This window comes from Natrix helvetica (genome assembly GCF_964273705.1).
Source record: "Natrix helvetica genome assembly, chromosome: 5".
In the NCBI taxonomy this organism is placed as follows: Eukaryota; Metazoa; Chordata; class Lepidosauria; order Squamata; family Natricidae; genus Natrix; species Natrix helvetica.
In genome coordinates, this window is record NC_138551.1 from 13,764,669 (window position 1) to 13,778,577 (window position 13,909).

A 13,909-nucleotide genomic window follows, 5' to 3' on the forward strand; every position below is an offset into this window, starting at 1 on the left:
AGTATGCAAGGAAGCATCAACCTTGGCTATTCTTGAAAAGTGAAGCTGGGTCAGGTGTGGTTATTGCTTAGGGAAAAGTAGTTCCAGGAACAGTTCCTGGAAATCATGGCGACTGAAGGCAGAAACAGAACAGTTTTGTCCTGTTGCCAACAAAAAGACACAGAGTCGCCCAGAAATGAAATAAATCTCAAAAGTATCTCTGCCTTTAAACTTAGAAAGCAAATCTGTCTTGCTTTCCAGTTTACCCTTGAATCGACTTTTCTTTCTTTCCTGAATTGAATTTTGCATTGCAAGTATTTTTTTCTGATGGATGCCTGATCTCTTTTGTTCTGCAAAGTGCCAGATGTACAGATGAATGTTATCAGTAAGTAAATAATACATACATACATACATACATACATACATACATACATACATACATGAACAAGAGGTCTGTAAGGGGCGTGCATAAGACCACCATAAGCGCCTACTGTCGCTGACCTAATGTTCCCTTTTATTCGTATCCATTTCATGTATTCAAAACATGTTTATACTTATATGTGTAATTTAATACATGCCTGATGAAATAAATAAATAAATAAAAAGTTTATCTTTCCCCATTTTACAATCTAGAAGATGCCTTGTGTTGTGGAAGCCATAGGAAAAAGATGAGGTTTACACTCAAACAAGGCAGACAGAATGTCTTGTAATTTCTGAAAAAGTTACACATTTCTCTGTAATATCTCCTCCTTTCTTCCTTTCTTCCTTCCTTCTTTTCTTTCCAAACCTTCCTTCCAAATTTTCCAAAGAAATGGAGGAGGCAAATATGATTATATGCTTAGCAGGGATGAGAAAGAGTAAAATCAAGAAAAGCTGGGCTCTCTTCAATATAACACATTTTAGACAACAAATCTCTTATGCAGGGACTTGCTTTCTTTTGTGAATGAAGCCTTATGCTCACAGTAACAGTTCAGAAAATAAAGCAGAGGAAATATATATGTAGAATAACATAGTTGTAAGGGACCTCATAAGTCATCTAGTCCAACCCCCCCAAGCAGGAGACTACACCATTTCTGACAGATGGCAGTCCAGTCTCTTCTTGAAAGCTTTCAGTGATGAAGCTCTCAAGATTTCTTCTGCAGATGCTACAGCTTCAGTGAAAGTTAGTACCTCAACCTCTACATGCCTCCATAGCTACGCAATTCTACACAACCACATGCTCTTTATAAAGGTCTTTTGCATGCACAGAATTCCACCACTGTCCTGTGGTACAGGTAATCCTTGATTTACAACCATTTGTTTAGAAACTATTTGAAGTTACAGTTGACAGCAAAACAATTAATTAGTTAATTAGGGTAATGGAACATCAGCAAGAAAATAAACAAGCTCAGAAAGCACCAGGGACCATCCATCCATAATTTCTCTCTCTCATATCTCTCTCTCATCTACCTACCTACCTATTCTCAAAGTTTTGTGATATACCAAACAATAATACCCAGCATGGAATGGAAAGAATGGGTGCCCTCTGAGCCATCAGATGTTGCAGAACTACAATTCCCAGCAACCCAGCCAGCATAGCCAATGGAAAAGGTGATGTGAGTGACAGCTTGTCATCTGCTAGCAAAGTAGACCTGGGTGATGGAGAGAGAAGCTTGTTGAATGGCTGTTCAGGTCCACTGCTGAGATGCCATTTGCTGATGCTCTCCTCTTTCCTTATTGCAAGCAGCACTCAATCATATCCATCCTGGAAATATAGATATGCAGACTCGGGGTCTAAAGGAAATTTGGGAGCAGTGCCTAATCAGTCACTGGAAATGCCAGCAGGGATAAATTTTGATTTTCTGTCTAGCGGCTGCCTACCGCCAATTAATTTCATCAGGCGCTGCTAACGTGCTGAGTAAGAAAACACTCTATCTCTTCCCCCCTCCCTTTATTAAAACAACTATAAATCTCTTTCAAGATCGTCTTTAAATCTCAAAGATTCAGATAGATCAGTGGAAACCAGGGCTGGGCAAACATTTACCCTGCCTTTAGCCGAATAGGTGGTATTTACACTTACCTATCTCTTATCTCTTCCCACTCCGTAGTTGATCAAATATGCAAAATTTTAAACAGAACAAAACTCAAGGCTATGAAATATTTGGGAACATGATCTCTCTCAGCCAGACTCTTTATTTATAGAATGCCTCTCCTCCACATTGCTCAGTTCTTTGTTTTCCCTGGCTGAAACCTCTTCTCCCTACCAAGAGCCCGTGGTAAGCCGGACTAAAATGATCAGGATAAAAGAGAAAACTTACATAAGGCAAAGTTAAACAATGTCTGAGGCTTTTTATTTGCCACTCAACTATCTGTTTTCATGACTGAAAGCTGCACCATTGACATTTCGCGATTAACCCCTTTTCCTTGTTATATAAACAGCTTCGCTCACAAGTGGGGAACAGAGGATGTGGAAGCAACAAGTGGGGGGGACGTTCAATTGAAAAGAACGGTAATGCATTTTAAACAAGATGTAATAGGTGCAAGGAAGAATAACCTTTTAAAATCTTATCACGGTGTACCATTTATGGTGAGTTACTTACGAAAATCTGTGCATTGATTCAGAATTACAGAGCCAATATGCCGGGTTGACTTCGTTATAAATTATGGAAGTGAAAGAAAACAGTACTTACATACCATGTTTACAGTTGCTAGTGCCGTCCTGACATTTATTCTTACAATGAATATTCCTAGTTGATCGTAACAGCAATACTTTTGCCTTGTTCTCTAAATTATACCTAGAGCAGACTCCAGTGCAATAAAATTCCCCCTTAAAGGATCTATTAGTCATAACATGTGAAATCAAGTTATGGAGGACTGGTCCTAGTACAGCAATATTTTACTTAATGAAATTTTGATGAAAGCCATGCTTCTAACCAGAATTGGGAACTTTTTACCTTAAACAACCTGTTTAAGGAAAAACATTTCCAAAGAAGCAATGAACAGTCTTGCGACACCTATTATTAAACAAATACATAGCTACACAAACTTTTGAGGATTACGGTTGAGTTCATTGGACTAGAAAAAGAGCTCATTCCACATCCTGTACTCCACTAGTGGGTTTCAATTTATTTTACTACCGGTTCGCTCGTGTGCGCTCGTGCAATGCTTCTGTGCATGCGCAGAAGCATCCGGGTGGGTGGGCGGAGCCTCCTACCGCCGCCACTTCCGGTTCGCCCAATCCGGGGCAAACCGGCAGAAACCCAGCTCTGCTGTACTTCAATGCAAGTACAGGTAGTCCTTGAGTAACGACCCTAATGGAGCTGGCCCATCTCAACTGTAACTTACGATGGTCCTAAAATTAGTTGGTCACATGATCAACCCAATTTTACAAATTTTGAGGGCAGCCGTTAAGGAAATCTGTGGCTGTCAAGCAAACATCGTGGTCATTAAACGAACCAATGGGCACAGATTTGCTCCAAAATCAAAGTAAATGCTAGCTTCTAGCAAAACCATTATAAAATACAGTCATGTGACCATGGGACACTACAAACAGCCATAAATGTGGCGCAGTTGCTGAGCAACCAAAGTGTGGTCACATGACCACAGGAGGGCCTCACTGTCAAAACTTTGAATCTGTGTCCCAAGTCAGGGTTGTCAGAACTTCAAGCAGTTGCTAAGTGACTCATCGTAAGATGGGGACCACCTGCAGCAATTTATTCTCAGGTAACATCCCATGTTTTGTACCCAGCAGAATAGAAGATGCTTTCCTTTTCACTGGATCTCAATTGTTATCCCTATTACTCCTCCTTTCCACATGAAGAAAATATTTTCAATGCGTCTTCCTACCCAACATCTCCGACTCATTCGTTGGCAGTTAAGAAGTGCTCCAAATTAGAACTAGGGGTGACCCTATTTGAGGGGCTGCCACAAAGAAGAGGGGAACAACCTGTTCTCCAAAGCACTTGAAGGCAGAACAAGAAGCAATGGGTGGAAACTAATCAAGGAGAGAAGCAACCTAGAAATAAGGAGAAATTTCCTGATAGTGGGAACAATTGATCAGTGGAACAACTTGCCTCCAGAAATTGTTGGTGCTCCATGACTGGAGGTTTTTAAGAAGAGATTGGACAAACATTTGTCTGAAATGCTATGTGGTCTCCTGCTTGAGCAGGGGGTTGGACTAGAAAGATCCCCAAGGTCCCTTCCAACCCTATTATTCTGTTATTCAGATGATATACCCCAGGGGTGGCGAACACGCGGCTCGCGGCCAAAATAAATGAGGCTCTTTGCCTCTTACCATTATTTAGTATACTGTGGCTCGGATCGCGCGCTAAACCCGGAAGTACGGTCGACGCGACGACGCGACGACCGTACTTCCGGGTTTAGCACGCGATCCGAGCCACAGTATACTAAATAATGGTAAGAGGCAAAAAGCCTCATTCACTTTGGCCGCGAGCCGCGTGTTAAGTTAAGATGAAGTCTTAAGTTAAGATGAAGTGGAAGATGGGTAATAATTAGGGGAATGGAGACTTTGGGTTGTGGAGTCCACTTTTTTAAAAAAATACAAAAAAACCAGCCCTTAGAACTTGAACTTTGCTAATCAGAATAAAATGCTAAGTAGTCAGAGGAAGGTTGTAGCAGTACTGTCAGTCACCTATTGCACCTCATCATGAATCAAGTATTCTATATTTTAAAAAATACAAACTTATATCTTAGTTACTAGAGATCAAAGTGTCCAAGGAAATAGATTAATTCAAGTGCAATGAATTAATCATTATACTGAAGTTAAAAGACAAGCAATTATCAGAATGGTGGCTATGGCAGAGATCTTTCTAAATTTTTAACATTTCATTTAACTTAAAATACTGGAAGTTGGAAAAGATTGGTGATCTGCCAATCATTTGTAGATATACCAAACCCATAGAATCACAGGGTTGGAAGGGACCACAGAGGTGATTGTTCAATTTTATCTTTAAATAAGATTAAGACAATTTGCTTTGTAATCCAGTCTAAGATTAAGAAATGCTGCTCCTCTATATCTTTCTTTTGAGTCTTGTATGATTTTGAATCTTGCTCCCCCACCCCACCACCCAGCTTCCAGTTGGTGCCATTTGGAATAAAACATTTCTTAGATAATATCTAAGTTTCAAGGAATTGTTCATTTCATTCAATAATTTGTTATAATTGTTTTCAAATGTATTCTTATTATATCCTATTAAATAAGAGTTCTAGATATTTCACTATATTTTTCTCATATCCCAATCCCCCTTTTCATGTTTTTTTTTTCATTGGAAATTGAATGCCTTATTATCTTACTTTTCATTTAATTTTTTATCTCTAAAAGGTAGCCAAAAATCTTTGGATTCTGCCATTAGTATCTTATGGAGCTTTGTGTTTGCATAATCATTACTACTATATCATTTGCATAGCATTTCATCTTGTATCTCTTTCTACCTGAATCTTTAGCTGAAATATTTGTTTAGCTTTTCAGTTCTGGCCCGCCAGGACCTCCTAACCCAGGGGTGTCCAAACTTGGGAACTTTAAGACTTGTGGACTTCAACTCCCAGAATTCCCCAGCCAAGTTTGGACACCCCTGTCCTAACCAATTATAAATAATAAAAGAGAAAATGCCCATCCTTGCCTTTGACTTTCCATATTAAAAGATTGTAGAGATTATTCCATTTACTGTGAATTTTAACTTGTCAAAAGCTTTGTGTCTAAAAATATTTCCGTTGCCTTCCGTTGCAGCTCTAATGGGTTTATAAAAATTTATAACAAAAACACCTGACTGAGCATGTTATATTATGTGTTTAATATATTATTGTTAAAATTATATGCTTTTGTGTGAGTGTTTGTCTGTTTTGGCAGGTCACTGCGTGGTGTGGCTCTCTGACTCTCACAGTTTAAAATTTTGGCTCTTTTTGTCGAACTTGTTCGCCACCCCTGATATACCCTATGCCACCAGGTTTGAAATTTTGGGCTTGGAAAACCTAGAGCTACGCCGCTTACGGCCTGACCTAAAAGTTACAACTGTAGTGATTCACTTAAGGAAGAAAAGTCATAAAATGGGGCAAAACTCATTTAACAAATTTCTCACTTAGCAGCAGGTTTGATCTAAGCGTAGTACACAAAATTGTCTGCTACAACGTCCTTCCTGTCAACGACTACTTCACTTTCAACCACAATAATACACGAGCAAACAATAGATACAAACTCAAGGTAAACCGCTCCAAACTCGATTGCAGAAAATACGACGTTGGCATCAGAGCGGTCAATGCCTGGAATGCCTAACCCTAACTCTGGAATGCACTACCTGTTGTTACACCCCCAAATCCCCATAATTTTAACCTAAGACTGTCTACTGTTGATCTCAATAATTTTATTGAGGTCTGTTCCTAAGAGGTCTGTAAAGAGGCTTGCATCAGAGCACCAGCGTGCCTTCCGTCCCTGTCCTACTGTCTCCATTTATTCGTACCCATTTACTGTGTTCACACTTACGTTTACACTTATACCTGTTATTTTTTACATGTTTGACAAACTAAATGAAATAAAAATAAAGTGGGATGACCTTTTCCAAACATCCAACACCCTTGGTCAATGGAGATGCTGTCTGGTGCTGAAAGGAATCAGTAGGCATCAAGTGGACATGCTCCCATCGTTGTCACATAATACTGAATTTAGGGGGATGAGATTGTAAATAGAATATGCTACTAGATCCCTTAACTCTCTTAAGTTCTACTACCCTTTTGGTTTTCTTTCCTTTGCTGAAAAATAATAAACAAGAACAACAATTTAAGTTTGCTGCCTCAGTGCCAAAGAAGCTGACCCATACGAATACGGATTGTGTGACATAGCCCAGCTTGTGACAGGTTTGCAACTTAATGCAAAAATCATGCACTGAATAGAAAATGCAGGTGCTTGACTTTTTTTTGTCCAGCAACTCACGTTGTCTTATATTTCTCTTGAGCGTTGCAAGGGGGACAAAGTTTGACAAAGTGCATTGTGTGTGTCTTCTTGAAAAGGAATGACAGTGGACTGAAATTCAGAAAGTCAATCTGCATTGTTGACCATGGGTTTCAAACCTTATGGGAAAGAATGTCCAGGCTGACCCTTGGCAATCGGATCAAATTAGCCCTTTCCTTCATTCTGGCTGAATTGCAGTTCATAAAGAAAGATCTGCTCACGATTGAATCCTTTGCTCAGCTATCAACTTCAATGGCTGATTCTAGATGGGTCGAAACATCTAATCCAAGGGTCACCAACCTTTCGGACCTCAGGGGCCACTAAATTCATAATTTTAAATCCCGTGGACCACTAATATGATCTGCCTAATGACTGGCTGGGTGGGCGTGGCTAGGTGGCCAGGTGACTGGGTGGGTGTAGATAACTCAATGTTACTCATGTCAAGGGGCACCTCTACTTGCCCCTCCCCTCCCAGCCACTACTCACCTCCCTGCTTGGGCTCCTTAAGACCCCAACAAGAAGTAGTTGTTGGAGCTAAGCAGCCACTATGAGAAAGAGTTGGCAAAACAGCTGGCTCAGTTCAAATTGGATCTGACTGAGAAGGAGGCTCAGCAAAAGTACCTCACCGAGGACTACGAGCATAGGCTTTCCAAGCAGAGGGAAGACCTGCTGGAGTGCAAGGGCAGGTACCGGCGCCTGGTGGCTCAGCGGGCTGAGATGGTCAGCCAGTACCAGGCCATGATACAGTCCCCCTGGAACAAGGCCCTCTGGCTCTTTGCCACCAGCGGCGTTCCTTCCGGCCTTTGCCTAAAGCCCCACACCAGGAGGCTGAAGCAGACCCCAAGTCAGTATTTCTGCCCCCCTCCAACCCACACAAAAAGTCTGAAGGGGGAGACTCTCTGCAGCAATACAAACAGCCATTGCATGTATCCATCCCAGGGGTCATAGTTTGAGGACCCCTGATTTAGTGCAATATAAAAAATGTGAATAATTTTTCTGCGGAGTATCAAAATTTTCTCATGGACTACCAGTGCAATCCATGAGCTCCTTATAGGATCCGTGGCATCAAAATAAAATGGAACTTGTCCATCTACATCCATCTTCCTAAGCTTGGGGCTCTTCTGATTTGTTCGGACCACAACACTGAGAATTCCCAGCCAATCTCATGATTGTTTTCCAATGCAATTGGAGTAAGTTGGATTAGAAAAGCTTGACTTGTCCTACTAATCATAGAAACTACACAGACAGCTATACAAGTAGTTTAATGACGGGAGGTCAATGATTTACAACTACAATTGGAATCAAACATTCTGTTGCTATGCAAGGCAGTTGTTATAATTCAGTTGTACCCAGGCTTATGACCTTTTTTTGTTATGGTTGTTAAGGCAATCATGCGGTCATTAAGAGAATCTGGCTTCCCTCACTGACTTCCTCTATCAGAAGCCAGCTGGGAAGGTCAGAAATGGTGATCACATGAGCCAAACACACGACTACCACTGTAAATGCATGTCAGCACCTGAATTTTGACTAAGAGAACTTCAACTGGGAAGATACTGTGACAGTCGTAAATGCAAGAGCCAGTTGTAAGTCACTTTTTTTAATGCTGTTGTAACTTTGGTTACAACTTACAAACAAATGACCGTAGATTGAAGACTATCTGTAGTTAAGGATCCACTTTATCATCTACTTTTACCAGGTGACTCACCAAGCACTACCTCATTTTCTGATCATTTTTTTTTTTAAATTCAAGAGACAAGATCGTGCCTTCTTTATGGAAAACAAGTAAATCAGATTTATGGTGCAAGTTGACACTTCCAACACCACTCCATTGCAGCCATGGCTCAACAATATCATAAAGAACAACAAGGGAGGCCAAGAGGCAAAAGGTTTTGATTAAAACCCCCTTGGAAAGACTCTCCCCCTGTCCTGCAGGAGTAATCATCTATTGCATTTACCTAAATGGAAGACCAAATTTTTCCCATAAGTACTTTACAGTTAGATTCACTGAAAAGACAGTGTGGAAGGGAGGTGAGTTTTGTCTCTTATTTTCCTGTCCACGATGGTGATTTTCTGATCTAAAATTAGGGCTGTCTTCTTCTCACAAATTGTGATGCCTTTAGGTAAAAGTTCCCCTCGCACATATGTGCTAGTTGTTCCCAACCCTAGGGGGCAGTGTTCATCTCTAATTCAAAGCCATAGAACCAGTGCTGTCCGAAGACATCTCCATGGTCATGTGGCTGGCAAGACTAAACGCCAAAGGCGCAGGGAACGCTGTTACCTTCCCACCAAAGGCAATCCCTATTTTTCTACTTGCATTTTTACATGCTTCCAAACTGCTAGGACGAGTAATGGGAGCTCACTCCGTTACAAGGCACTAGGGATTCAAACGGCCAAACTGCCAACCTTTATGATCGACAAACTCAGTGTCTTAGCCACTGAGCCACCGTGTCCCTGTGATGCCTTTGCACCCAGTCAATTTCAGGGAGAAACTATTGATATCAAAGTTCTACTACACATGGTCAGTGACAGTCTTTTGGATTGACAGCGAATGGATTTATAAGCCGAGTTCTAGGATTGAAAACAGAAGGGGCTTAAGACCACGGTTAAAGGATCTTGCCTCTATCCAAGGCTGAACGGAGGAAGAAGGTGAGGAAGAGGAAGAGGGAAAGAAAGGAATGGATGGATGGTGAATGTAGTATTTTAGCTACCACATCCCATTCCTATCAAGTTGATTCAAACCTGTCATGACACAAATTCTTCTTCTCCAACTGTAATCCAAAGAATTGGGTCCCAGAGCAAAATCCTCAGGATACCCCCAAATTCTTGTCCTCAGTCTATTTTCCCATTTCAAGTGAGACCTGCAGGGGAGTAGTAGATCAGCCCTACACCTGGACTCTGGAGACTCTCAATAGATTCCCCTCCTATCCCACCCCCTTTGCTCCCATAACTTCCCTCCAAGCTCAGCTTGCTCCCAACCCAAACTCAGAAACAAGGGAGCTATCCTATGGGAGGAGAAACCTCTCCAGGTGACCTCACCTTTGACCTATCCCCAATCTCCCTTCAAAAGGGAGAGGGTAGCTAAGTCTTTCCAAGCCACTATTCCGTTGGCTCTCCATCCGACTCTCCCCATTGCCTTCCCACGACCCCGTTGGCCAAGATTAGGGTTCCCGCATCGGACCGGCGGGAGAACCCTGGTTGACCCCCAGAGGGCAGCCAGGAAGACCTAGGACTGAAGTCTACCTTGGCCTCCAGCCCCATCGCGGCGCTCCAGCCCTCGCAACCCTAACTGAAGACGGAGGGAGTCCCGTTACACAAGCCACAAACCTCCCGAAATATTCATTTCGCGACCAGCGACCACCGTCCGCATCCCCCCGCCGTTCTCCCCCTTTCTGGGGGTGGGGGCGCGGGGGCTTGGCATTTGCCGTGCCTGCCCGCACCTCGCGGGATCCCGCAAAGCCGAGACGCCTTTTGTTTCTCCCCGCCACGACGATTCCTACCTCGGAGACTTGTCACATCCTCGTTTCTTGGGAAAGCCACACAAGCAACACACGGCGGGGAGGAAAAAAAGCAAAGGCGGCGGCGGCGGCTGCGAGGGGGGAGGTGGGTGGTGGGTAACACCTGAGCGCAACCCCCCCCCCTACTCCCAGTTTCCACCACCGCGGAATTTTCCCTGCTCCGCCACCAGCTGTTGATCGCGCTCCCGATCCCCCTTTCCCGAGCCTTTTCGTGCCACTAACTCTCTTTAAACCGACATCCCCCCCTCCTTTAATGAAAACGTCTGAAAGAGTTTGGAACCACAATGGAAGGGCGGGGGTCGTGCGTGCCTGGCTCCGACTTTCCCCCGCAATCGGCGCTTTGGAGAGCCGAACCAAACCAGCCTTTACGCGCTTGCTCAAGCAGCCTCAATTCGGTGTGCCAAAACCCCCGCTTTCTAGCCTGTTGCTAGAGGGAAATCCTTCGGTTGGCAAATGCTGGTTTGTTTGTTTGTTATTCCAGCGTGCAAGCGGGAGCCCTGAATCTGAAGCCCGCAAGAAAAGAGAAATGGAAAATGGAAAATGAAGGCTCGACTTGGAAAATCAGAGAGAAAGGCGTTTTTCTTTAGACTATTATTATCAGCCTGCCCTGCTACCGTCTCAGCAGTTCTGGCGGAAACCTTTAGCCAAGGTGAGCTACTCCTGAAAATCTGAGAACTGATTCAGAATTACAGAGCCAATATGCCTTGTTGACCACGTAAACTGAAAGGAAAACAATTCTTAACACACCATGTTTACAGTTGCTTGTGTCGTCCTGACACTTATTCTTACAATGAATATTGATCGTAGTAGGGTAGGACGTTAAAACCCACCTGTCTCCTAGAAAAATGAAATACCCTGGGAAATATTGAAAAGGCAGAATATTATATTTACGTGGATAAGAAATGGAGAAACAGGTTTTTAGGTACTCTTAATAGCCCCCACCTTTGTCATTAAAAGGCCTGAGCCAGTCTGTTCTACATAACAAAGTTCTCCCCCTTCCGCTCCAGGGTGATGGGATTAAGACATGATAGTATTAGCCCTTAACCCATCTCACCACAGGGCACCTGGGGAGAAGCACTGCTCAACCAAACTTGGACTCAAGACAGAGTTGCCCCTGTAAGGCCCCATGGGAGTCTGTCAATCAATCACAATACATTTCTTACACAAGAACAGGAAACAGGTGGGGCCGAACAGAGAGCATAAAAAACTCAGAGACTCTCAGCAAGCTCCTTTTCTCTCTCTTCTTCTTCACCCAACATCTGGAAGCATGTGATCCCCCTTTTCTGTTCAGGACTCAAACCATGTGATCCTGTCCACCATTAAACCATCTTTCCAAGCAGTTTCCATGTTTCCAGTGTCTTTTTCCCCACTTGGAACTGAACCCAGAAGGACATTTCTTCCAACAATAGCAATACTTTTGCCTTGTTGTCTAAATTATATTTAGAGCAGACTCCAGTGCAATAAAATTCCCCTTAAAAGATCGATTAGTCATATCATGTGAAATCGAGTTATGGAAGATTGATCCTATTACAGCAATATGGATTCGGGGGAGGTTTGTAGCGCTAGAATATTACAAAAGCTTTCATATCTGCAAAGATCCCAGGAACCAGAGATGGCAGCAGAGAGACGAACGAAATTCCTTCACTCTCTCCTGCCCACTAGTGGTTAGTGGATTTTTGCAGAGCGGATATTAAATTTGTGTTATATTTTTTTGCAGAGCAGGAACAGGCAGTCCTTGATTTACAACAGTTCATTTAGTGACCGTTCAAAGTTACAACGGCACTGAAAACAGCGACTTACGACTGTTTTTCACAGTTATGACTGTTGCACCATCCCCATGATCATGTGGTTTACATTCGGATGCTTGATCACTGGTTCATATTTATGACCGTTGCTGTGTCCCATGGTCATGTGATCACCTTTTGCAAAAGTCTGAAAAACAAAGTCGATGGGGAAGCCAGATTCAATTAATAACCATGTTACAACCATGTTACAAAACCAAATACAAGTAGGCAGAAATGATCTCGTAGATGACCCTCACTCTGTGAAGGACCTGGGAGTCCATCTCAAACAATCTAAGTCCCAGAGCTCCCTGTAACAGCATTGCCATAAAAGCATTAAGCGTTGTTAACCTAAATTTGCAAAGCTTCTTCTCCGGTAACACTGTGTTGCTAAGTAGAGTAAAGTAAAAGTAAAATAAAGTATTGCTAAGTAAACAAAACCTTTGCCAGACCAATTCTTGAATACAGCTCGTCCCCCTGGAACCCACACTGTATATCAGACATTAACACAATTGAGCAGGTCCAGAGGTATTTCACAAGAAGAGTACTCTACTCCTCCATTCACAATGGAATTCCCTATACCTCCAGGCTTGAAATTTAGGGCTTGGTCAATTTGGAACTGCGCCTTCTGCAGTCCGTTCTAAAATTGTCTGCTACAATGTCCTACCTGTCAACGACTAATTCAGCTTCAACCACAATAATACGACAAAAATCGATACAAACTCAAGGTAAACCGCTTCAAACTTTGCAGAAAATACGACTTCAGCAACAGAGTGGACAATGCCTGGAATGTTCTACCCGACTCCGTTGTTACAGCCTCAAACCCTCTCAGCTTCAATCTCAAACTGTCTACCGTGGATCTTACCGCCTTCTTAAGAGGTCCGTAAAGGGGGCGTGCATAAGCGCACCAGCGTGCCTACCGTCCCTGTCCTACTGTCCCCATTGATCCATATTTACTTCCTTTGTTCATGTTTATATCTATACTTGTTACCTTGTACATGTTTAACATACAAATAAATAAATACCAGAAGACAGCTATCATGTCACCCCTAAACCTGCTGTTTGTTATGATTTACATTAGATTTTTTTTGCAGAGCAAAATATCTACAAGAGGACCTCAGTGGAACCAAAGAGCAATCATCATCCTATGAGCAGTAAATTAATCTAATATTGACTCCTGCAGTGCCTCCTGAATTCCATGCCGTTGTTTCATTGTTTGCATACGATACTTTTACCTGTGAGAGCCAATTTGATCTAGTGGTTAAAGCACCAGGCTAGAAAGCAGGAAACCATGAGTTCTAGTCCTGCCTTTAGCCATGAAAGTTGGCTGGGTAAGCTTGGGCCAGTCACTCTCTCTCAGCCACACTCATTCCCCAAAGGAGGAGGTGGAGTAGTAGTTGTAGGGAAAATAGGAGGAGGAAGGTGTGTGGGACATGTTTGTCGCTTTGAGTTGTTTTGTAAAAATAATGAAATAATAACGAGAACAACACCCCGGACTTAACAATTGTTGATGAGAAAGACAAAAGAGTCTGGATAGGGGATGTGGCAGTGCCTGGAGACAGCAGAGTGGAAGAGAAAGAATTGGAGAAGATAACAAAATACAAAGAGCTACAAATAGAAATAGAACGACTGTGTCAAAGGCAAGCAAAGGTAGTACCAATAGTAATAGGTGCCTTGGGTGCAGCCCCCAAAAC

General features: G+C 42.7%; 1 protein-coding gene across 2 annotated transcripts in view; it reads right to left on the minus strand.

The window, feature by feature from the left end:
* KCNMB2 (potassium calcium-activated channel subfamily M regulatory beta subunit 2) overlaps positions 1 to 10,453 on the minus strand; it is a 372,211-nt gene extending 361,758 nt beyond the window's left edge. Inside the window, exon 1 of one of the 2 annotated variants that reach the window (XM_081954243.1) lies at positions 10,417 to 10,453. The gene's annotated coding sequence lies outside the window, so the exon portion shown is untranslated. The remainder of the gene's footprint in view (positions 1 to 10,416) is intronic. The other variant, XM_081954244.1, reaches the window with a different exon arrangement.
* Between the last annotated feature and the right edge of the window lie 3,456 nt (positions 10,454 to 13,909).